This window comes from Schistocerca piceifrons, chromosome 1 (assembly GCF_021461385.2).
Source record: "Schistocerca piceifrons isolate TAMUIC-IGC-003096 chromosome 1, iqSchPice1.1, whole genome shotgun sequence".
NCBI classification, from domain to species: Eukaryota; Metazoa; Arthropoda; class Insecta; order Orthoptera; family Acrididae; genus Schistocerca; species Schistocerca piceifrons.
In genome coordinates this window covers 967,540,270-967,563,888 of record NC_060138.1, presented here as the reverse complement: position 1 = coordinate 967,563,888, position 23,619 = coordinate 967,540,270, and positions in this window count along the sequence as shown.

Genomic DNA, 23,619 nt, shown 5'->3' with positions numbered 1-23,619 from the left:
AGGTTTCGAGAGAGTGCGTTTCTGGATGAAGTATCGAATATATTGCTTCCCCCTACTTATACCTCCCGAGGAGATCACGAATGTAAAATTAGAGAGATTCGAGCGCGTACGGAGGCTTTCAGACAGTCGTTCTTCCTGTGAACCATACGCGACTGGAACAGAAAAGGGAGGTAATGACAGTGGCACGTAAAGTGCCCTCCACCACACACCGTTGGGTGGCTTGCGGAGTATAAATGTAGATGTAGATGTAGATGTAGAAGCACCAATAATTATCATGGTGACTAATATATGGTTAAAGTGTAAAGAAAGAAATATTTTTGTAAAAAACATGAAAAATATAATGCGAAAACGATATGGATACACCAGCAATGTATAAGTACTATAATATTTTGCAACACATGTCGCTTAGCCACTTGCAAATGTTTCATTTGTGTTTGTTTAGTCATCATCATATTATTTGTTTTTGATTTAAACAATGATCTTCAGCACTGAGTATGTAAACATACATGTGAAAGTAAACCACGTGCAGATGGGCAAAAGCCAAAAACCGACTGCGTGTTGAATAAAATCACCTTCTGTTGTGAGTAGCAGCACTTATTATTGTACACCCTATAAGTAACAATCACGGAATTCATCGACGTCCATTTGGGATTAGATACATTTGATATATTTTTTAATTTTTTTTTCAGAAACGCTTCCTATTTAACATTTAAAGTCTCTCTTGAAGAACACAGTTCAGAACAGCAGCGTTGGCTTTTCTTTCATAGGCGTCACTACTGCAAACGCAGGTTGACTGAATACCACCCATATTTATTACGTCCTGTTGAGTACGCTATTCTGGCCGTTTTGGGATCCAAACGCAAGTTATTTCAGAACTACCAGACAACTGAAGGGTACTGTCTTCATTTTTATATACACCTCTAAAATGATGCTATAAGACTTTTTTACGCTGCAGATGCTTTATGTGACCGATCTTAAAGCTTATGACAACTGTCTGCCGGATGATGAACTAATTGCAGCACAATGGAGTTTCTTAGAAGCTTTCTGCTGATACGCTATGTATTCAAAAGTATCTGGACACATGGCTGAAAATGACTTACAAGTTCGTGGCACCCTCTATCGGCAATTCAGGATTTAAATATGGTGTTGGCCCACCGTTAGCCTTGATGACAGATTCCACTCCCGCAAGCATACGTTCAGTTAGATGCTGGAAGGTTTCTTGGGGAATGGCAGCCCATTCTTCACGGAGTGCTGCACTGAGGAGAGGTGTCGATGTCTGTCGGTCAGACCTGGCACCAAGTCGGCGTTCCAACACATCCCAAAGGTGTTCTATAGCATTCAGGTCAGGACTCTGTGCAGGCCAGTCCATACAGGGATGTTATTGTCCTGTAACCACTCCGCCATAGGCCGTCCATTATGAACAGGTGTTCGATCGTGTTCAAAGATGCAATCGCCATCCCCGAATTGCTCTTCAACAGTGGGAAGCAAGAAGGTGCTTAAAACATCACTGTAGGCCTGTACTGTGATAGTGCCACGCAAAACAACAAGGATTGCAAACCCCCTCCATGAAAAACACGACCACACCATAACACCATCGCCTCAAAATTTTATTGTTGGCGCTACACAAGCTGGCAGATTATGTTCACCGGGCATCACCATACCCACGCCCTGCCATCGTATCGCCACATTGAGTACCGTGATTCGTCACTCCACACAACATTTTTCCACTGTTCAATCGTCCAGTATTTACACTCCATACACCAAGCGGAGCGCCATTTGGCATTTAACGTCGTGAAATGTGGCTTATGAGCAGCCGCTCGACCAAGTTTTCTCACCTCCCGCCTAACTGTCATAGCCCTTTCAGTGGATCCTTATGCAGTTTGGAGTTCCTGTGTGATGGTCTGGATAGATGTCCGCCTATTACACGTTACGACCCTCTTTAACTGTCGGCGGTCTCTTTCAGTCAACAGACGACGTCGGCCTGTACACTTTTGTGCTGTATGTGTGCCTTCACGTTTGCACTACACTATCACGTAGGAAACAGTGGACCTAGGGATGTTTAGGAGTGTGGAAATCTCGCATACTGACCAAATGACACAAGTGACATCCAATCACCTGACCACGTTCGAAGTCCGTGAGTTCCGCGGAGCGCCCCATTCAGCTCTCTCACGATGCCTAATGACTACTGAGGTCGCTGATATGGAGTACCTGGAAGTAGGTGGCAGCACAAAGCACCTAATATGAAAAACGTATGTTTTTTGGGGTGTCCGGACACTTTCGATCACATAGCGTATGTACGAAAATGTGTAGTGTTACAGATGTGGAGCAAAATCCGAAGAAGACTTTACGGAGTTATCTTCGCATTAATTTCCAGAAGAGTGGGGCTTTCGATGTCATTAAGACAATGTGTCGCTTTTATCTGCTGGATCGGCAATACAAGTCCACACAATTACTGGTTCAAGCTTAGGAATCCTATCGTCTAGAAGACGAATCGATTTTGGTGTTCGAGGTGGGCGTTCAGTTGATGATCCTTGTTGCGGGGAGAGCACGTCCAACTGTTCCACAAGCCGTATCATGAATTATAATCTGACTTTTTTGCCACCATATTTTTTGTACAGAACTTATCCAATGAAGCGTGAAACGTCAAATAAGTAGCGTAAACTTTTCCGATCATTATTTTCCAGTCTCCTCCTGGAAAGTCACCAAATGTGATGACTTTCCAATGGAGAATCGATGCTATTCGGGATTCCCACATTCTTGTTCTAATCCATGATAACACATGGTTATTGCACGATGCTATTCTTTGAACTCACTTCTTGAATTCCCCCTTTTTTTTGCATAAACCACACCTCATTGCTGATCTTTGTTTAGTTGTGCTAGGCAAAAATTCTAGAAAGTGGTAGGCATTAAGACATTCTTGAAATGTGGATGTGTCCTCTATCAGGACACCTCTCTTGTCCTTCCGTTCCCACTTGCCTCTCTACACCGACACGTATTCACCCTTCTTCATTTTTCATGGATTCAGGAAACTCCTTCCAGTTTCGCAACAGTGTGACACCAATAGTGGTGCTCTCACTCATTAGTATGTCAATCTAAGCTGAACTATTGTACCAGCTCTCGACATAAATTCAGTAAATACACACATCAAAAAGTTTTGTATCACCCCAGTTCCCAGAACTCCTGAAGATAGTCGTTGACCGTGGATATTGTATAACACACACAGTCCCTTTGATTGTTCAGAGATGTCACTACATCCGCCCAAAGATGTAAACAACAATGCATGAGCAGCGCCTATTAGACGGAGGGGGTCCGACATCCGATCAGTTCCAGCCATTCCACCAGGAAGGAGGTACACATCTCGTGTTGTCCGTAGTTTAACCGTGCGTAGACGGTCAATACCGCTGTTCTATCGCATCCGCATTGTTAGTTTGTGCCAGAAGGGTTCTCAACAACGGTGGTGTCCTGGCGTCTCGGAGTGAACCAGAGCGATGTTGTTCGGACATGGAGGAGTACAGAGAGACAGGAACGGTCAATGACATGCCTCGCTCAGGCTGCCCAAGGGCTACTACTGCAGTAGATGACCGCTACCCACGGATTCTGGCTTTGGAGGAACCGTGACAGCAGCGCCACCATGTTCAATAATGCCACCGGACGTCGTGTTACGACTCAAACTGTGCGCAGTAGGCTGCATGATGTGCAACTTCACTCCCGACGTCCATGGCGATTTCCATCTTTGCAACCACGACATCATGCAGAGTGGTACACATGAGCACAACAGCAGGCAAAATGGATCGCTCAGAATTTGCATAACGTTCTCTTTATCGATGAATGTCGCATATGTCTTCCACCAGACAATTTGGAAGCAACTGGTCAGACTGAACGCCTTAGTCACACTGTCCATCTAGTGCAGCAAGGTGGAGGTTCTCCACAGTTTTGGGGTGGCATTATGTGGGGCGGACTTACGCCGTTGATGGTCACGGAAGACGTATTATGTGGCAGTACGATACGTGAATGCCATCCTCCGACCGATAGTGCAACCTATCGGCAGCAAATTAGCGAGGCATTCGTCTTCATGGACGACAATTCGCGCCCACATCGTGCACATCTTGTGAATAAATTCCTTCAGGTCAAAGACATCGCTCGACGAGGGTGGCCAGCATCTTCTCCAGACACGAACCCTATCGAACATGCCTGGGATAGATTGATAAGGGCTGTTTATGGACTACGTGACCCACCAACCACTCTGAGGGATCTACACCGAATCACCGTTGAGGAGTGGGACACTCTGGACCATCAGTGCCTTGATGAACTTGTGGATAGTATGTCACGAGGAATACAGGCATGGATCAACCCAAGAGGACGTGCAACTGGGTATTAGAGGTACAGGTGCGTACAGCAATCTGGACCACCACCTCTGAAGGTCTCGTTGTATGGTCGAACAACATGCAATGTGTGGTTTTCATGAGCAATAAAAAGGGTGGAAATGATGTTTATGTTGATCTCTATTCCAGTTTTCTGTGCCGCTTCCGGAACTCTCGGAACCGAGGTGATGCAAAACTTTTTTGATGTGTGTATTTCAGAGCAAATAATGAGCAAGCTACAAAACAACTCGTGAAATTTACTTATTCTTCAGGATAATGACTGCAATAATTTATATCCTTACCACTATAAACACGTTATAACTGGCCTAGAATACATTATCTTGCGTGACATGGTATATCATCTAATGCAGAAAGCGTTTGCTAATAGATTTATACCACCTACTTCATTGAAACTCGTCGTTCCTATAGGTTAAAGCCAACGGTATGCTATGGACGGATATGTCCGTGAAACCCATTGAGAACGAACAGTTCATAGACGGATATAAGCGTCATGCTTATTTAGAACATAAACAACAAACTGAGCTCACCTTCAAAGAAGTACGTTGATTAACCTTGGATACAAGATCGACTTACGTGATGATTTGTTATGTGAAATATGACCTCGTCCTTATATGTGGTAAGAAAACTATTAATTCATTACGGAGAAATATATTTGGTTCTTCCGCTTTAGTAAGTTATTTCGTTCAAACAAGAAAGTTTCTTTATATTGCTACTTTAAATCATCTATGGATTATATCAATCGAGTTTGTTTCGTCTAGCGGTAGGCGAAACAAAACAGGAGAGCTAGTTCAATCAAATCATTGTCTCTGATCTTCATGGCCGAAGTTACACAGAGTTTATACCGAAAAAACCGTATTTTGTTAATTACATCGATATTTGTGTTTTGATAATAATAAGTTACGATCTTTACTATTTGTTATACATCGCGCACACGTACACAGTCTTGAAATAATTTGTAATTGACACGTCTCATAACAAAAACTTCCTTTCCCTTTCTCCAAATGTCCATTTATGTGACGTATCGTCACATGCTTTTTAATTCTAACAACTTCTCAAGATGTCACGTACGTTCGAGGTGAATAATGCTTAGTGTTACTTGACATTACGTACTAGTTTCTAGAATTTTCTTTACATACTGCAGAAAATACCTAACATACACAGCAGGTATTGTAACATACATTTTCCACTACTTGTTTTAAAGCTGGTGCTTCGTACGAACTATTGTTGTTACACTTTGACACTCTCTTTTCTTTCTACATAATTTTCCTGTTTGGTGAGTCTACGGCTAAATTTATACGATTATTTCATTTGGAGTGAGATTACGTGACACTGTATCAATCTAGCAGTCCCCACGTAACATTTCCGATTATGCGCTGAGCCACATGAATGCTGTGCAATAATGGTTCCTAAATGAGACCACTGGCCTTTAGTCATCGACTATCGATCAGCTAAACTTGTGCTCCATCCACAATTATCTCTAAACAGATGAAGTATGAAACCTTAAAAGTGAAAGCTGTTAGTATAGTTAGAGTTGTTCATTATTACTTAACGTAAGGGGTGTTGAACTGTACTACAAAGTCTTATGAATACTTGAGCCTGTTTAGCAAAGCTCTTATAAGAAAGTGTAACCTTTAGGCTGTCTTGGGGCAGTGGTGACGTCACTAGGCAAGTTACTTGGACAAGTAATGACTAGCATCCTGTCATAAATCCACCAATTATTTCAGTGTTTTTTTTTTTTTTTTTTTATTGTGGGCTCAGTGTTAGAGAAAGCATACCGAGTTCCAGTTTCGAACCCGGTTTTTTGAATGTGTTCAGTGCAATCCTCCTTGAGCAGTGGTTATTATTTATCAGTGATTAAGTAATGTCTCGAGAGTTTTTCTTAAATCAGAAGAAGCACGTAAACACGATTCTAACAAAACAGACATAAGAGTTTGTGGTGTCACCGCCAGACACCACACTTGCTAGGTGGTAGCTTAAATCGGCCGCGGTCCATTTAGTACATGTCGGACCCGCGTGTCGCCACTGTGTAATCGCAGACCTAGCGCCACCACCAAGGCAGGTCTCGTGATAAGAGAGAGCACTCGCCCCAGTTGTACGAGAACCTAGCTACCGCCCAGTTGTACGAGAACCTAGCTACCGCCCAGTTGTACGAAGCCTTTCTCTCTCATTAGCCGAGAGACAGAATAGCCATCAGCTAAGTTAATGGCTATGAACTAGCAAGGCGCCATTGGTATCAGTGCCTATAGCTTACGAGTATTCAAGAGAGATGTATTCCAAGGACTAATAAAAAGATAAGTAATAAGCATCTACATACTTTTCTTCTTATTCATTTATAAGTTCTCATGTTCCAGACTTCACGCCCGTCTGCTTTAGCCGTGCGTGCACTATCGGCTACAGCGTTAGTCTAGAGTTCATTTTCAGCAATCTCAACTTCACGGTGTCGGCCCAGCTACCGACACAACAGAGTTCTTAATAATCGGAGGGCACGTCATAACCTTTCGTAACATTGGTTCTGCGAGTAATCCTTAAAGGAGTATTGGAGTTAACAAGCATGGCAGTGCTCTCCAATATCCGTACTCATATAAGGTAACAGTTTTCGTGTCCACACTTAATGCGCTACGAGCTACTCGACAGATTTTATACAGTAGTTCAGCCTTGTGCTTGTTCCTACTCTTCGTACGTCTCTATGTTCAAACAATCGGATTTCAAGAACGAACACTAATCACTAAACTCTGACTTGACATCTATTTTCCACGTAAATGAACAACAGAATTACTTCAGAAGGAAATACTGTGTATACAAACAAGGAATACTTATTTTTAATTTCTAATTTGACGACCGAGTTGTTTTAAAATATTTCGAGAAACATCTTGTCCTGCAACAATGAATATCATTTAAGAAACGTGATTATTCTTCTGAACTTTACGCTTTACAAAGAGGGTAATTTTCTGCTGATTATTCTCTTTCAATGAAATTTTGCAAGTCTGTGACTACGTCAGGGTTAATTTACTGCTATGTATCACCCAATATTGCAGATGAAGGCCGCAATGGAATTTTTTAAAATGTAATTCGAGTTAGGGAAGTAAAGACTCAGAGTCGCCTTTCCCGTTTACTTTCATCTCGATAATATCGAATAGTAAAGTAGTTTTCAACAACGCTTTTTCAGATTAGATATGTCTCGTCCCGCACTGTTTCTGGGACAAATGCAGTCTCCGTCTGTTATATTCTGATTTGATGGTCATTATCACTTTAACAGCCTATTTTAATCGAAGGGGGATAAGGCATACCTTGAATCAGTCAAGAACAATAATGTAATTAGCGAACTATTAGAGAAAATGTACTTTGTAACAGAACATATCGTACACTTAAAGCCGCAAGCCACATCCGATGAACAGATACACTCCAAGATGCACTCCCTTGAATTCTGAAGTTCACTCAAACGTACAGTATCGTGGTTAGGCTTGTATGCCCTTGTCTCTCCTCCTACTGCTGGCCATATTCTGATTATAATAATTTCTTCTGCCTTCAAGATTCTAACTGGCTACCTCCAGTACAGGAACCAAAGCACTGGCATGCTTTGACAAGGCTGACAAACTGTACTCATCATGTGAAACTGTGACTTTGCGTATCGTATTTTTCAAACCGAGTTGGGCTATGGTTAATTTTATGGTGTTTGTAGTTATCCAGTATTTTATCTTTGACAGTTATATACCACACAGATTTAGCGCTCTGTGGTAGGTTGCGACTGTGTTCCGCTTTAAAAGTGGATACCTTTCTTCAGTACGACTTTTAGTTGTCGTTGGTGATTTCGTAGATTCTATTGTTTATAAGATTTCGAAGGACTATTTGGATTTTTTAAATATCAAAACTCAACAGAGTAATACCCTAGAAGATGAGGTGTCAAAGACCTTTGGTTTAACTGTTGTGTTTTCAGATATCTGAGTTTTCCAGGGCGGGACACTGGTGGTTGAAGTATCAATCGCCTGCAGAATGTGGTTGATTACATTCTTAAAAATTAAAATCTTTTACCTTCGTGCTTTACGTAGTTGAGATTGAGACCACCTCCATGATACACAGATTTTAAGGATCAAACCATGATTGGGAAGGTTTCGACTTAAAGCAAACCAGCACAATGTTCGCTGGATATCTGCGAGAAGATCCGAAAAAAGTGCACCTTTGCTACTTACCTTGACTTGCACCCTAACTTATGTTTAGCTATATAGATTGTTTGCAGCAGGGCTAATGTTCTGTTGCACAATAGTGTATAATGAGTGACTGAATGTATTGAATGCTGGCAACATGGTTAGTGTTTTCTTGCAGAGTAGTGTATAATAAGTGACTGATTTTTTTAGTATGTTTTCTAGTTCCATTTCATCCTGTGTGATGTATGCTCTAACAGTAAAACGAAGTGCTTGTGGTTACTACACTGTTGACATATGCAAATACTGCCTACGATTCCGATGGGTTTTCGATATACTATAGTCGTTCAGTTTAGCACCTGTTGCTATTGTGAAATCATACGCAATTCGTATCACTAACATGAGTCCTTGAATTGTTCATGCAGTTTCAGACAGACCTAGAGTTGTAGAGATTCTGGAGATAAGCCGTCTAGTAGACTCTTGCCATCACTAAAGTTGGGTAGCGAACATGAGTAATAGAACAACCTGCACGTCACCCAACTCTCCATTCTTGAAAAATTTGTTAAAGATGGCGGATCCAAGATGGCGGCGAGAGATATGGCAACGTCGCAATGACGTTATGACAGAAGTCCAAATTTTGGTGGGAAGATAGACCAATTGGGCTACCTCCACTAACCTAGCCCCTTCCTTCCCCCTCCCCACCCCTCACCCAGAAAATGGCGGGAAGTTGAAATTCCATCAGGACAATGCAACACACCATGGCTACTTCCACTAACATTCGAAAATGGCGGGAAAATAGGTCACCTGGGATACCTCCACTAACCCAAGTCATGCGACCGCCACCTCTTCCTAGGTACTGGTGGCAAAAGGACTCAGCCTGTGCTGTACAGGATGGACATAAGTCTTTACTTTGCAAGCAGTCTTTATTTAAACAATTTGAGGCAGTACCGCCATCCAGTGTATTTACCACGAGGTCCTGAGTCCAACTGACCTAGTACACAGTACTGCCACCAGACGGTGCCAACGTCAAGCCCATGACGTAATCCAAGATAGCGGTCTGGAGGGGAAAAATGGCGGGAAAAGAACTCAGCCCGTTCAGGGCTGCTGGAGAGAGGAAGGAGTGCACTTTATTTATTTTTGGATCAATTTATCTAGGGATGGATATGACATAGTATATTTATTACACTGATATAAAACACTCGCCCTGATGTGCTTGAGGTCACACTAAATAGTCTACAGACCTGCAAACTACTAGTAAATAATGCAGAATACTGATGTGCAGAGACGCAAACACCTCGTAAATTACCGTAATAATGCAGTACACAGCATACAGACGTGCAAACTACTCGTAGATCACTGAAATCATGCGGTACACTGATGTTCAGACATGTAAACAAATCGTAAGTTGTCAAAAGAAAGCATGTAAAACGCTCTGCAGACACGCTCGATAATCATCAACTGTCGAAATCATGCATTGCACAGCCTGCACACATGTCCACAAGATAATGCTACAGACACGGAAACAACTCATACATTGTCAAAAAATAATGCATGTGTAATGCCATTCAAACAAACTCACAATGCTTAAACACCCAGAAATAATGTAGTGCACAAACACTCAGTGCACATAAAATACGCAACGTACCAGCAAACTGGTCAAACGAGTGTACACTCTTTGCAGGGCCAGCCGGACGCACGCCAGTGCCAGAGTATGAGCCATTGCTATCGCGCCACTGCCAACAGCGAGCAAAAGTCGCGTCTATTTTCGGGTATACATTTAGAGTTCTTTGAGCGTTATACTGATGTAAAATGTCTATGTAAATAAGCATCAAGTCACCCTCTGGACCGCACGCACATGTTCACCATTGCTGGTGCAATCCGTCTCTCTACCTGGGACATGTGAGCTGCATCTAGTCGTGCACGCATTTACTAGACAAGCGTGGCTGACGCATCACCGCAGAATGCTCATGTAGCAACACACCATCGCAAGCACATCTAAAAGTTTCTCAATGTTATACTGATGTCAAATGGCTATATAAAATAACAGCCGACTTCTCAGAAATTGTATAGTGTCCGTGAAATAGTTATCGGTCACTTTTGTAGGAACTCTCGTGATGTCTCAGCATGTGTGCATGGAAATTCTTGCCTAAGAGAACCTGACTAGGAAAACAGCACAGAATAATGGCGAATGCATTCCTTCTGATGGACCTAAAATGGCACCCTGTGCATCACGTGTTACCCTTCCTGGAAATCGTTAAGTCATTAAGCGATAGGTGTTTGTGAGACAGTGCACACCCCATGTATACATCTGCTTGACAGGTGTCCTGTTTACAGAGTTAGTGGTGGCATGACTTGTAATCACATGGTGCTATGCGTTTATCTGTTTCCTTATAAGGGGTATTCTTTGTTACTAACAATCGTTTTATATAGGACTGATGTGGGCACAATATAATTTCTGAACTGTGATCGAATGTGAACGGTGGACGCTATTCATTTCTGGAAAACTACATTGTGCACATATCACACTGAATCGATATTTTAAGGAAGGAGTTTTTTCATTTTACAATTTGTTACCATAATTTATCGTAGAGAAACCTGCAGGAAGGATATATGTCATGCACGGAAAATATATTTCTTACATTGGAATGTTAACAGTGCTGCATTCCACATGACTGATAGGTCAGAAACTGCAGCGATCTAACGTTAAGTGGAGAACCGTGTAGCCTTAGGAATACATGTGTTTATGTTCCCTCTTACGGATACCCTCCTGGTAGTCATCATAAACACTAGAAAAATACTTTAAAAATCACCTGTTTCTTGTTCTTCTTAACAGTCTGCTATTACATCACAACACTTTCAAACCTGTTATTATACATCAATAAGGAGTGCTAACCTCCTCGACATGGGTGCATCTGGAGAAATCTTGTGCACTTCGATGGGTGAGGACTCAGTAAGCTCCATTCATTCATGAGACATGGAATGTAGCAGTTTTCTTCTGGTCAGCTGCGGATTAAATCGGTAACGGTGCTGCAGGCCGGATTGGTCAAAGACAGTGTGAGGGGATCTTTCAGTCTCTAATTTTATCCTAAGACTGCGAGAATGCTCTGTGATTCCCATCTACATAGAGATAGATCGTAAATTAAGCACTATGCTTGGGGTGCTAGAAATATGTAGAGTGCTGTCTAGTATACTTCAATGATGTGTATGTTCGAGAGATAACAATGAATGGACATACTGCACAGTCACCTATCTACATTCGCAGTGATACTCGCAAAGTACAGGAGAGACGGTTCGACTATGATACCGAAATTGGGAAACATGGTGTTGCATCATTGGTCAGTGTTGAAATTACTGTAAGACTGCTAAAATTCTTTGCACTATCAACTGTGATGCTTATCATTTCAGTACATCAACAGTGTCTTTTCCATCCCATCTGTCCACTAGTACAATGTTGGTTACTATGTAATGACTGACTGACATAGGAGTTGGAGACAGAGTTTTGGTGGAGGGCCACACCATCTGGGGATGGCTAGCATCAAAACAGTGATCGTGTACATGACTACAATATGAGGAATCAGTCGAAATGGAATGCGGAGCCATCAGCTGTTCCGTCACTGTGACAGATGAGTTTAACTGTAGAGGTCATCAATCACCTTCGGCCAGCAGATTAGAAACTCCCCACAATTCCATTGAAGTCTTCCACTTTCCTTATGTTGTAACTGTCTTTCACTTAAAATCATCCAGTGTGTGTGGTCTGTTATGGTAGCAGCAGTAACAACATGAGCTATACTGTGCAATGTCTAGTTTTCTGTGAGAAGCAGTGGATCAGAACGTGTTAATATCAGTTTAGAACCTGACACAGACCTCGAAGTCATGGTGGAAAAGACAAAATATATGGCAGTGTACAAAGCGTGTTACAGCAGAAAAAAACAATGTTCCAAACAACGACACAGGGTCACAGGAAGGGTCTCTTCAACTTACTGTGTAGTTTGTAGGATATTGTCATCTTCCTGCAGTACAGGCGATGCACCTTTACACTGGTCTGTGGAATGGATCAATAGCTGTATATTTAATAGGATCGTTAGATGTGCTCGATGCTGGCACGCAGACAGTACTTATTTTCGATATATGGGAGGAGACACATGCAGTAAAAATCTTATTGAGTTATCTATCAGATGAAGTTAGTAGAGCTTTTATAGTTCGTAATTTTTCTCTGTTGGATGGCACAGAATAACGAAGGTGGCATCTTGGGGTGATAGATGTGATGAATGGGTCCTGAGGGACTCGGATCTGCTTCAGATAGCAGTACTTTTATGTAGTTTGGCGACGCACCACAATGCAATAGCAAAACCCTCGTCCTTCTCCCAGTTCCCGGACTGTCTTTTATACTACTTCGTGCTGCAGGAGTGGGCTTCACTTGGCGCTGACCTTACACGTCGTGCATAGTTGGTGGAGCTATGACAATATGTTCCCGTTTCCACGGAATGGTCAAAATATAGTCCTGTTGCACTAAATCAGCTTAGCCTGTTTCTACACGGGTTGCAGAAGGTGGTAGGTACAGCTTTCTCCGACTTCTACTCAGTTCCGACTTAAATTGGAACGGTCACATGCGTAAAGCTGCAGAAATGGCAGCACAGCAGTTGCAAGATGCATAGGGACTACCTAAAACGACGTTGGGATATTACTGTAGCAAATAGGTTCGAGAAAGGAGACTCTTTTCGAGATATGAGAGTGCCAGAAATATGATTCACTAGTGGCTGTAATCATTAAAGGACTTCTCCATAGGATCCAACGCAGGTATGTGGTTGAATGGAGAGACTTGATTACATGTCCCATACAGCGTTTCTAGCGGATAGCTTAACACCAGAGATCTGAAAAGCTAGTGTACATTTCTTGCGACCTCGATCAGCACCCCATCTACTGTTTGTGATCCTTCTCAATCAACCATCACCTGTCATCCAGTCGAGATATCACCGAATCTCTGACATGGCATCGAGACAGAATGTGTTACAAATACTGGAGAAATATCCAGCGGTGGCGGCGTGAGGGAGTTGCAAATACCGGTTTCATACCACATTCAAATTCGGTAATTTTATTACGAGGTTGCACTGTCGGCGACGTTTAACCGCACTGTTGGTCCTATACTATACGCTACGGCGATCACCATCTCTATCCAGTGTCACAGTATTTGTCTAGAAAAACCACTTCTTTCAGAGGTAATGCCATACCTCAATTTATAAAGCCAGCAAAGCTTTTAACATGGATACTTGTATCCAGTCGTAGAAACAAGCCTCTGTTTCTAAGACACAGTGGTACTACTCGTAAGAAAAACTTATGAGACATGTCCACCTGTCCCACATGTGCAAAGGAAATGACTATGTCCAGTCGTAAGGAAGGTATGGATTTCATGTGGAATACAGTGATCGCAAAGGGAAGAGTATGACAAGTCATAAGAATGGTACAGATAATACTATTTCCAGGGCCACAGCTTTCAACAGGGTGTATTTCAGATACTTGGCTCATTATCAAATGTTATTCAACTCGGACTACAATCATAACATTTAATTGGAAGTATAGTGATCAAATATACAGGGTGTTACAAAAAGGTACGGCCAAACTTTCAGGAAACATTCCTCACACACAAAGAAAGAAAATATGTTATGTGGACATGTGTCCGGAAACGCTTACTTTCCATGTTAGAGCTCATTTTATTGCTTCTCTTCAAATCACATTAATCATGGAATGGAAACACACAGCAACAGAACGTACCAGCGTGACTTCAAACACTTTGTTACAGGAAATGTTCAAATTGTTCTCCGTTAGCGAGGATACATGCATCCACCCTCCGTCGCATGGAATCCCTAATGCGCTGATGCAGCCTTGGAGAAAGGCGTATTGTGTCACAGCCGTCCACAACACGAGCACGAAGTGTCTCTACATTTGGTACCGGGGTTGCATAGACAAGAGCTTTCAAATGCCCCCATAAATGAAAGTCAAGAGGGTTGAGGTCAGGAGAGCGTGGAGGCCATGGAATTGGTCCGCCTCTACCAATCCCTCGGTCACCGAATCTGTTGTTAAGAAGCGTACGAACACTTCGACCGAAATGTGCAGGAGCTCCATCGTGCATGAACCACATGTTGTGTCGTACTTGCAAAGGCACATGTTCTAGCAGCACAGGTAGAGTATCCCGTATGAAATCATGATAACGTGCTCCATTGAGCGTAGGTGGAAGAACATCGGGCCCAATCAAGACATCACCAACAATGCCTGCCCAAACGTTCACAGAAAATCTGTGTTGATGATGTGATTGCACAATTGCGTGCGGATTCTCGTCAGCCCACACATGTTGATTGTGAAAATTTACAATTTGATCACGTTGGAATGAGGCCTCATCCGTAAAGAGAACATTTGCACTGAAATGAGGATTGACACATTGTTGGATGAACCATTCGCAGAAGTGTACCCGTGGAGGCCAATCAGCTGCTGATAGTGCCGGCACACGCTGTACATGGTACGGAAATAACTGGTTCTCCCGTAGCACTCTCCATACAGTGACGTGGTCAACGTTACCTTGTACAGCGGCAACTTCTCTGTCGCTGACATTAGGCTTATCGTCAACTGGACGAAGAATTGCCTCGTCCATTGCAGGTGTCCTCGTCGTTCTAGGTCTTCCCCAGTCGCGAGTCATAGGCTGGAATGTTCCGTGCTCCCTGAGACGCCGATCAATTGCTTCGAACGTCTTCCTGTCGGGACACCTTCGTTCTGGAAATCTGTCTCGATACAAACGTACCGCGCCACGGTTATTGCCCCGTGTTAATCCATACATCAAATGGGCATCTGCCAACTCCGCATTTGTGAACATTGCACTGACTGCAAAACCACGTTCATGATGAACACTAACCTGTTGATGCTACGTACTGATGTGCTTGATGCTAGTACTGTAGAGCAATGAGTCGCCTGTCAACACAAGCACCGAAGTCAACATTACCTTCCTTCAATTGGGCCAACTGGCGGTGAATCGAGGAAGTACAGTACATACTGACGAAACTAAAATGAGCTCTAACATGGAAATTAAGCGTGTCCGGACACATGTCCACATAACATCTTTTCTTTATTTTTATGTGAGGAATGTTTCCTGAAAGTTTGGCCGTACCTTTTTGTAACACCCTGTGTATGTGACCGTTTTCGTAGGATGATTCTGTCTAGGTTTGTGAGGTACGCCGGCGGTGGCCTGTAGCAGGAATTATTCACGTTTCTCATTAACGGCAGGAGCCATCTAAATGGAAAGGCCTGTTGGTGTACAGAAATGTAGCTGACTTAACCGTGTCGTCCTCTCGACAGCCCAGTAGTGAACTATTACTTGGTGTGTGTTGGACAGCTTTCATGAATGCGTGGAAATTTGAGAGGATTCAATATGAACATGTGTTTGCACTGGACCATTATTCCCTCCGATGTAAATTGTCCGATTGACTGCTTCTTCACATTTCCATCTTTATGTGGTTGAGAGTACATCGATTGAGGTGTGTGCTGAGTGCATCTAGCAGGTAAAAGACGAGTGGAGGACACTTTTGCCGGTTCTCTAGACATGAGAAACACGTTAGTTGACTTTGTAAATTATAAGGATGATTTGGAATCTGTTATATCACCGACATCGGTGTTGGCAAGCGGAAATATCAGATTCCTCTGTTTTTTTATGAGTTTTAACATAAAGGTCTTCGCCGATGGGGTAAGTTTCTAGTTACTTAATGGTTTACAGCGCACTCCATCTCGCTAAAGTTCTGGGTTTGTAGAGACATAATTTCCAGTCTATGTCTTCGGAGTTATGTTGCATGTGCGATAGTGCTATGCAAGCGATAATGTTATGTGCTTGATATCAAGTAGTGTCGCGAAAATGGAATGATATTCTGGCAAACCATCGAAATTACATATGTTCTTGTAATCCCAGAGTCTGGAGATGGTGTAGAAAAGCAAGCAGGTCGGGACCAGAAACAGTAACGCCTTTGTGCCGAGGGGAGCCGACCCCGAGTTTGCAGAACAGTTCTGATAGTGACTATGGTCCACTGAGGGCGCTGTGGTCACATGTCAGGGGTGGATGACTGCCCGACCTCACGGGAAATGTCTCGTGCAGCGAGGAGTATAACTACGGTTCATGTGCTTATGTTGTCTGTCTTCACAGTATATGTAGGAGTGACTGGCAGTCGATAGCTACACAAATTATGTAAAAGGGGTGATGATGTATGGTGCATGATACGAATTACATGTTTACTGCATCGACACGGTATGTGGTGATATATTACCGGGTTTGAGATTGGTTTCATGCTCTAATATTGAAGCTCCGGCCCTCAGTGGCAGAGTGGTGTAATTATGTAAGAGTCTTTCCATATTTGACAATCCGTAGACTACTTTGCAGGGTTTAATTGACTGCTCAATGTGGTAATCTGTACAAAGTAGTTTTTTGTCGCTGAAAGTCTCATCTGCAGCAAGAAAAAAAAAGGCGGACAGTGCTTCCACACCGGCGGCATCAACAATTCGGAACATAAATTCAATAAGAGCCAATCATAAAGGCCGGCTGGAGTGGCCGTGCGGTTCTAGGCGCTACAATCTGGAGCCAGGCGACCGCTACAGTCGCAGGTTCGAATGCTGCCTCGGGCATGGATGTGTATGATGTCCTTAGGTTAGTTAGGTTAAATTAGTTCTAAGTCCTAGGCGACTGATGACCTCAGAAGTTAAGTCGCATAGTGTTCAGAGCCATTTGAACCATTTGAACCAATCATAAAGCACCATTCATTCACAAGACATCCTTTGTGCCGGGACACTGGAGCCTCTACATAGCGGTGAGAAAGTTTGCATTTTGGAGATGTTTGTTGAAAGCAGGACTTAACGATTTCCAGGAAGGGTAACATGTGATGGACAGGGTGCCACGTTAGGACCATCAGGAGGAATGCATTCGGCGCTATCGTTATTCTGCACTATTTTCCTAGACAAGTTCAGTTAGGGCATGAATTACGATGCGGATAAGCTGAGACACCACAAAAGCTCCTACAAAAGTGACCGATAACTATTTCAGGGACACTATACAATTTCCGAGAGGTCGACTTGGCTATTATTTTATATAGCCATGTGACATCAGTATAACATTGAGAAATTTCAAGATGTTTTTGCGATGGAGTATTGCTACATGAGCATTTTGTGGCGACGCATCAGCCACACTTGGCTGGTAAATGCGTGCATGGTTAGATGCAGCTCACATGTCTCATTAGGATCGCTAGGAACAATGCAGTCTGTGCTATTCTGGGAATCAATGGAACGGATTTCTGTAGCGTTTGCTAGGGTAAATCGCTTGACAATTAGGTCTTCGCTGGACTGTAGATAGAGAGAGGGATCGCGCCAGCAATGCTGAACATGTGCATGCAGTCCAGAGGGTGACTTGGCGGTTATTTACATAGACATGTGATGGCAGTATAACACTCAAAGAACTCCGACTGTATATCCTTAAATAGACACGACTTTCACCTGCCGTCAGGAGTGATGGGATAGCAATGGCTCGCACTCTGGCACTGGCTTGTGTCCGGCTGGCCCTGAAAAGCAGGTGTGTACATTGGAACAGTTCGCTGAAACGTTGTTTTTTACGTGCACTTGAGTGTTCGTGCACTACATTACATTATTTTTGGTAGTTTGAGCATTGTGAGCGTGTTTGAATAGCATTAAACATGCATTATTTTTTGACAATTTACGAGTTGTTTTCGTGTCTGTTGCGTTATTTGTGAACAGGTGTGCACGCTGTGAAATGCATGATGTTTCGATAGTTGATGATTAGCGTGCATGTCTGCAGAACGTTTTACATGCATTCTTTTGACAACTTACGATTCGCTTACGTATCTACTTGTACTGCATTATTTCACTAATCTACGAGTAGTTTGCACATCACTATGCTGTGTACTGCATGATTTCGGTAATTTACGAAGTGTTTGCGTCTCTGCACATCAGTGTACTGCATTATTTACTAGTAGTTTGCAGGTCTGTAGACTATTTACTGTGACCTCAAGCACATCAGGGTGAGTGTTTTGTATCAGTGTAATATATATACTATGTCAAATCTGTCCCTAAATTAATTGTTCCAAAAATAAATAAAGCACATTCCTTCCTCTCCAGCAGCCCAGAACAGGCTGAGTTCTTTTCCCACCATTTTTCCCCACCAAACCACCATCTTGGATACGTCACTGGAGGGACAATGGCGCCCTCTGGTGGCAGTACTGTGTACTAGGTCAGTTGGATCCTGAACCTTATGGTGAACACACTGGAGGACAGTACTGCATCAAATTGCTTAAATAAAGATTGATTGCAAAATAAAGCAGAGGCTGAGTCCTTTCCCGACTATTCCTTGGAAGAGTTGACGGTTGGATGACCTTGATTAGTGGAGGTAGCCCAAGTGACCTATTTTCCCGCCAGTTTCTTATGTTAGTGGAAGTAGCTGTGGTGTGTAGCATTGTCATGATGGAATTTGAACTTCCCGCCATTTTGTGGGGGAGGGGAGGGAAGGGGGAAGAGGAGAGATAATCTTAGTGGAGGTAGACCAATTGACCTATCTTCCCGCCAAAATTTGAACTTCCTCCATGACGTGATTGTAACATTGCCATATCTATCGCTGCCATCTTGGATCCGCCATCTTGAATAAATCGGGCAACAATGGAGAGTGGGGTGACACGCAGGTTGTTCTACAACTAACGTGTAAGTAGTGGCTGAGTAAATTAATTTCCGCTGAAGCTGATTCCTCCTGTCCTGGGTGCAGGTATATGTAGTCCAAGCTTCTTATATCACTAAATTATTATCGCTCACATCTTAAAGGGTCTCTGCCGTATTTGTAATTGATCTTGACATTTCATTGGAGTAGTTACTAGCAGAATGCATAAATATAGATTTCAAGTGCAAACAAAAGGGGCGTTAAAAAAGAAACGAGCCAGAGTCTGGTTGCGCAAACCGGCGACAGGAGGGTAATATCGTGGCGTGTGTAACGAAGTGTGGTTCCGACCAGAGCGTTGAACTCCACAACCTGTCGTTAGAGGGTACGCGTGCACGTCACGTGACTATACAGAGCTAGCAGTAGCATCCATCAATCGTCCAACACTGCCAGTCGCATGGCAAACAGTGATATGGAGGTGTACACAGAAGAACAAAGAGGTGTTGTTCGTTCTCTGAGAGTGGAAGGAGTAGGTGGAACGGACATTCATCGACGAATGGCACAAGTGTATGGCAAACCATGTCCCTTGCAAGCGCTTCAGGGAAGGGCAGGTGTCGTTAGCCGATGATGCACAGTCTGGAGCACCGCACTGCATTAACGATGACATCGTCCAGCTGGTGGATGCACTCATTACCCAGGACTGCTGAGTAACAGTAAAAGCCATAGCTGCCAGACTGAGTGAAGTGTTCATACCATCATGAAGAAACGACTGCACATGCACACAGTGTGTGCCCAATGGTTGCCCCATAGTCTTCAACCACACCAGGAAGCATGTTGAATGGCCCTCTGTCTTGCTCATCTGCAGTGCGATGGTCGGGAACGGAATGCGTTCCTGACACGAGCGATGGCTGGAGATTTGTCGTGGTGTCATCACTTCGAATCAGAATCGAAACGATAAAGTCTCCAGTGGAAGCATCCATGGTGACCATCACAAAAAAAATCCTTGACCACCCTTCGTTAAGCGATCAAATCAAAGCGATCAGGCAATCTCACCCGTGCAGTCATTCTGCTTCGCGACAATGCAAAGCCTCACACGGCCAACACAGTAGTGGCACTCCTTCAGAAATTCCAATGGGAGGTTCTCGGCCACCCTCCACACAGTCCGGACCTTTCTCTCTGTGATTACGCCATTTTTGGTCCCCTTAAAAATGCTCTGAGGGGCCAACGATTCACCTCGGACGACGACGTCCAGCTGTACGTTTGGAACTGGTTAACATCGCAGTCCCGGAAATTTTATGAGACAGCCATTCACCACCCTGTATCACAGTGGGACAAGTGTCTCAAGTGCCAGGGTCAATACTTCCAACGTACAGGTTTCTGGTCTCTGTAATTATGCCTCCGACTCGTTTCTTTTTTAACACCCCATAATGTAACTGAATTTACAGCGCGTTACATTAACGTTCCCTTACTGCTACTGGTTTTACCGCTTGTTCTTAACATAGAGGCAAGGCATAAAAGCTCCTGTCTTCATTCTGTGGAGTCTTTATATATTCAGTGAAGATCTGTAGACAATAAGCGTTTCAGCTTATACCCACAGTTTACTTTAATCAAAAGCGTGGCGTCCTGAGTGACGATCCAACGATTTAAGTCTATGTGTCACAATAGCACGTTGTTACAATTCGCTTTTTCTTCTCTTCAATAAATTATTCTGCAGCGTGTGCCTCTACAGATTGTTCATTATTTCTGAGATGGCGATACTGTTCTAATGTTGCATTTTATTATTTTCGTAGATATTTCTCTTTAAGCTCCACTGGGCTGTGTTCCAGTTTGTAATTTCGCTATGTGGAGTTCATTCTGTGATGTTAGTGATTTTAGCGTGTTCATGGTATTTATTTTTTTTTAGTGTACATTGTCTGACAAAGATATGAGGTACCCATAAGGTGATGGGGAAAGAAAGTGAAACTTCATGGACTGAGAGGGTATGTAATGTTATTTCAATGATTACCTTAGCTAGTCAAATCTACAAAGAACTTGGCAGTGTGAGACAACTTATCAGTATGGCTTTGCTTCCCCTCTGGCACGGGTTCATGCGCTAATAACATTGGGAAGGGTGTCGTAAAGCCGTTGTCTGTTCTCCTGAAGCAAGCTGGCTCACAGTCGTTGTAATTGGTCCTTGATATCCTAGATACTAGCACCAGGACGGAGTTGACGTCCGAACTGGTCCCACACACGTTCTATCGCCGACACGTCTGGGGATCTTTCTGGACACTGGAGTACCAACATTACACCGACCGTTCATAAAGACTCGTGTCGTGTGTGTACGAGGGTTGTCCTTTTGAGAAATCGTACCACGAAAATGTCGCATGTGAGGTAAGCCCGATGTGCCTCTCCTGAACAATGGAAAAATGGGACCTCTCCCTAAGTCACCACCATTATTATTATTATTATTTGCTTTATTTTATTTTAACTATTTTACTTTATTTTATGTTTTAGTCCTCACACTTCGGAGTGGTTTGATGCTGCCCGCCACAAATTCCTCTGCTGTGCCAGCCTCTTCATTTCAGAGTACCACTTGCGTCCTACAACCTGAATTATTTGCTGGTTATACTCCAATCTCCGCCTTTCCCTACAGTTTTTTTATCCTCTACAATTCCATCTAGAACCGAGGAAGCTATTCCATGCCGCCTTAACCGATGTCCCATCATCCCGTCCCTTCCTCTTGTCAAATGTTCCTATCTTCTCCCATTCTGCGGAGAACCTCGTAATGAACCGCTTTTTTCTATGGTGCAGAGGAGACTCCGTTGTTCTTACTACTGTAGAGCTACGAGTCAGATTACAATAATACATTTGTAGCAGTACACTGAAGGAAGTATAATGTTATGGACGCAAAAAAAATTATCTACCTACTCGTCGCCGTTGAAAGATCGTAGTTGATACAGGTCGTGATTATCAATGGCAACACTTGGCGACCGAATAATTGCTCGTTGTTCGTTCAGCAAACCGTATAGTTAGCACGCGCATCTGAACGCTGAGTATCCCTTATAACAATGAACATTCTTGAATGCAAACGGTGATCGTAAGATTGTCCTGTACTGGTTGGAATATCGAAGACGTGTCGATAGGAAAGGACTTAAAGAGTGGGCAAACGGAATGGAGAGTGTCTCGAAAGGACAATGACAAAAGCAAAACAAGGATAACGGAATGTAGTCGAATTAAATCAGCGATGTTGAGGGAAGTAGATTAAGAAACAAGACACCTTAACTAAGAGATGAATTTTGCTTTTTAGACAGTTAAATAACTGATGATGGCCGAAGTATGGAGGATATAATATGTCAATCTGGCACTGGCATGAAAAGCATTTCTGCAGAAGAAACGCATATAGGTTTATGTGTTAGGAAGGCTTTTCTGAAGGTATTTGTTTGGAGTGTAGCCTTATATGGAAGTGTGAAGTTCAGAGAAGAAGAGAACAGAAGCTTTTGAAATGTAGTGGCACAGAAGAATGCTCAATATTAGACGCGTAGGTCGTGTAACCTATGAGGAGGTAGTGAACAAAATTGGGGAGAAAAGAAATTTATGGCACAACTTCAACAAAAGAAAAAAGAGATCGGTTGACAGGACACATCCTGAGATATCAACGGATCACCATTTTCGTACTGGAGGGAAATGTGGGTGTAAAAACTGTGGAATACATTAGGCAATTTCAAAAGGATGTAGGTTGCAGCAGTCATTCAGAGTTAAAGAGGCTTGCACAGGACAGAGTAGCGTGGAGACCTGCATCAAACCAGTCTTCTGACTAAAGATCACAACAACAATGACAGCGCAACTTGTTCTACAGCCTGCTAGTTGAGCTGCAGTGCCGCCGATTAAGCAATTTCTGGGCAACGTCATTCAGCGACTGAGCTACTGCTGTTCAAACCAGTTCCAATTAATCACAGATCACATAACTAGAGGGCGCTTCTGAATTGTTGCTCAATGTCTAAAAAACTTTTTGGTTGACATCTCGCTATTCCCATGTTTACTTCTATTTTTTTATTTTGGCAGTATATAACTGTATTTCCCTGTCTGATTTATTTGAAACTGGTTGGCATGTTACTGGCATTTGTGCAGTTCGAACAAAGTACTGTTTATACGTCGGGCCGAAATGGTTAACAACAGCTGCTCCGTCATAGGAGTGGAACTCTTTGACGACTGCTCTGTGTTTACATGTATGACGAATAACAATGTGTTACTGCAGTCACGCCCTTGTCATTCCAGTAATAACACGGCACGACACAGTCATTAGGGGCGGATCGGTGAGTAAATTTTACCAAGGTTGCATGAGCAAATAGAACGTGCCGCTGCGTAAAGAACATTACTCAGAAACGATCTAGGAAAACAGCAGATAACATAAATGAGGATGGTGCTCAGGAAATCTGACTAC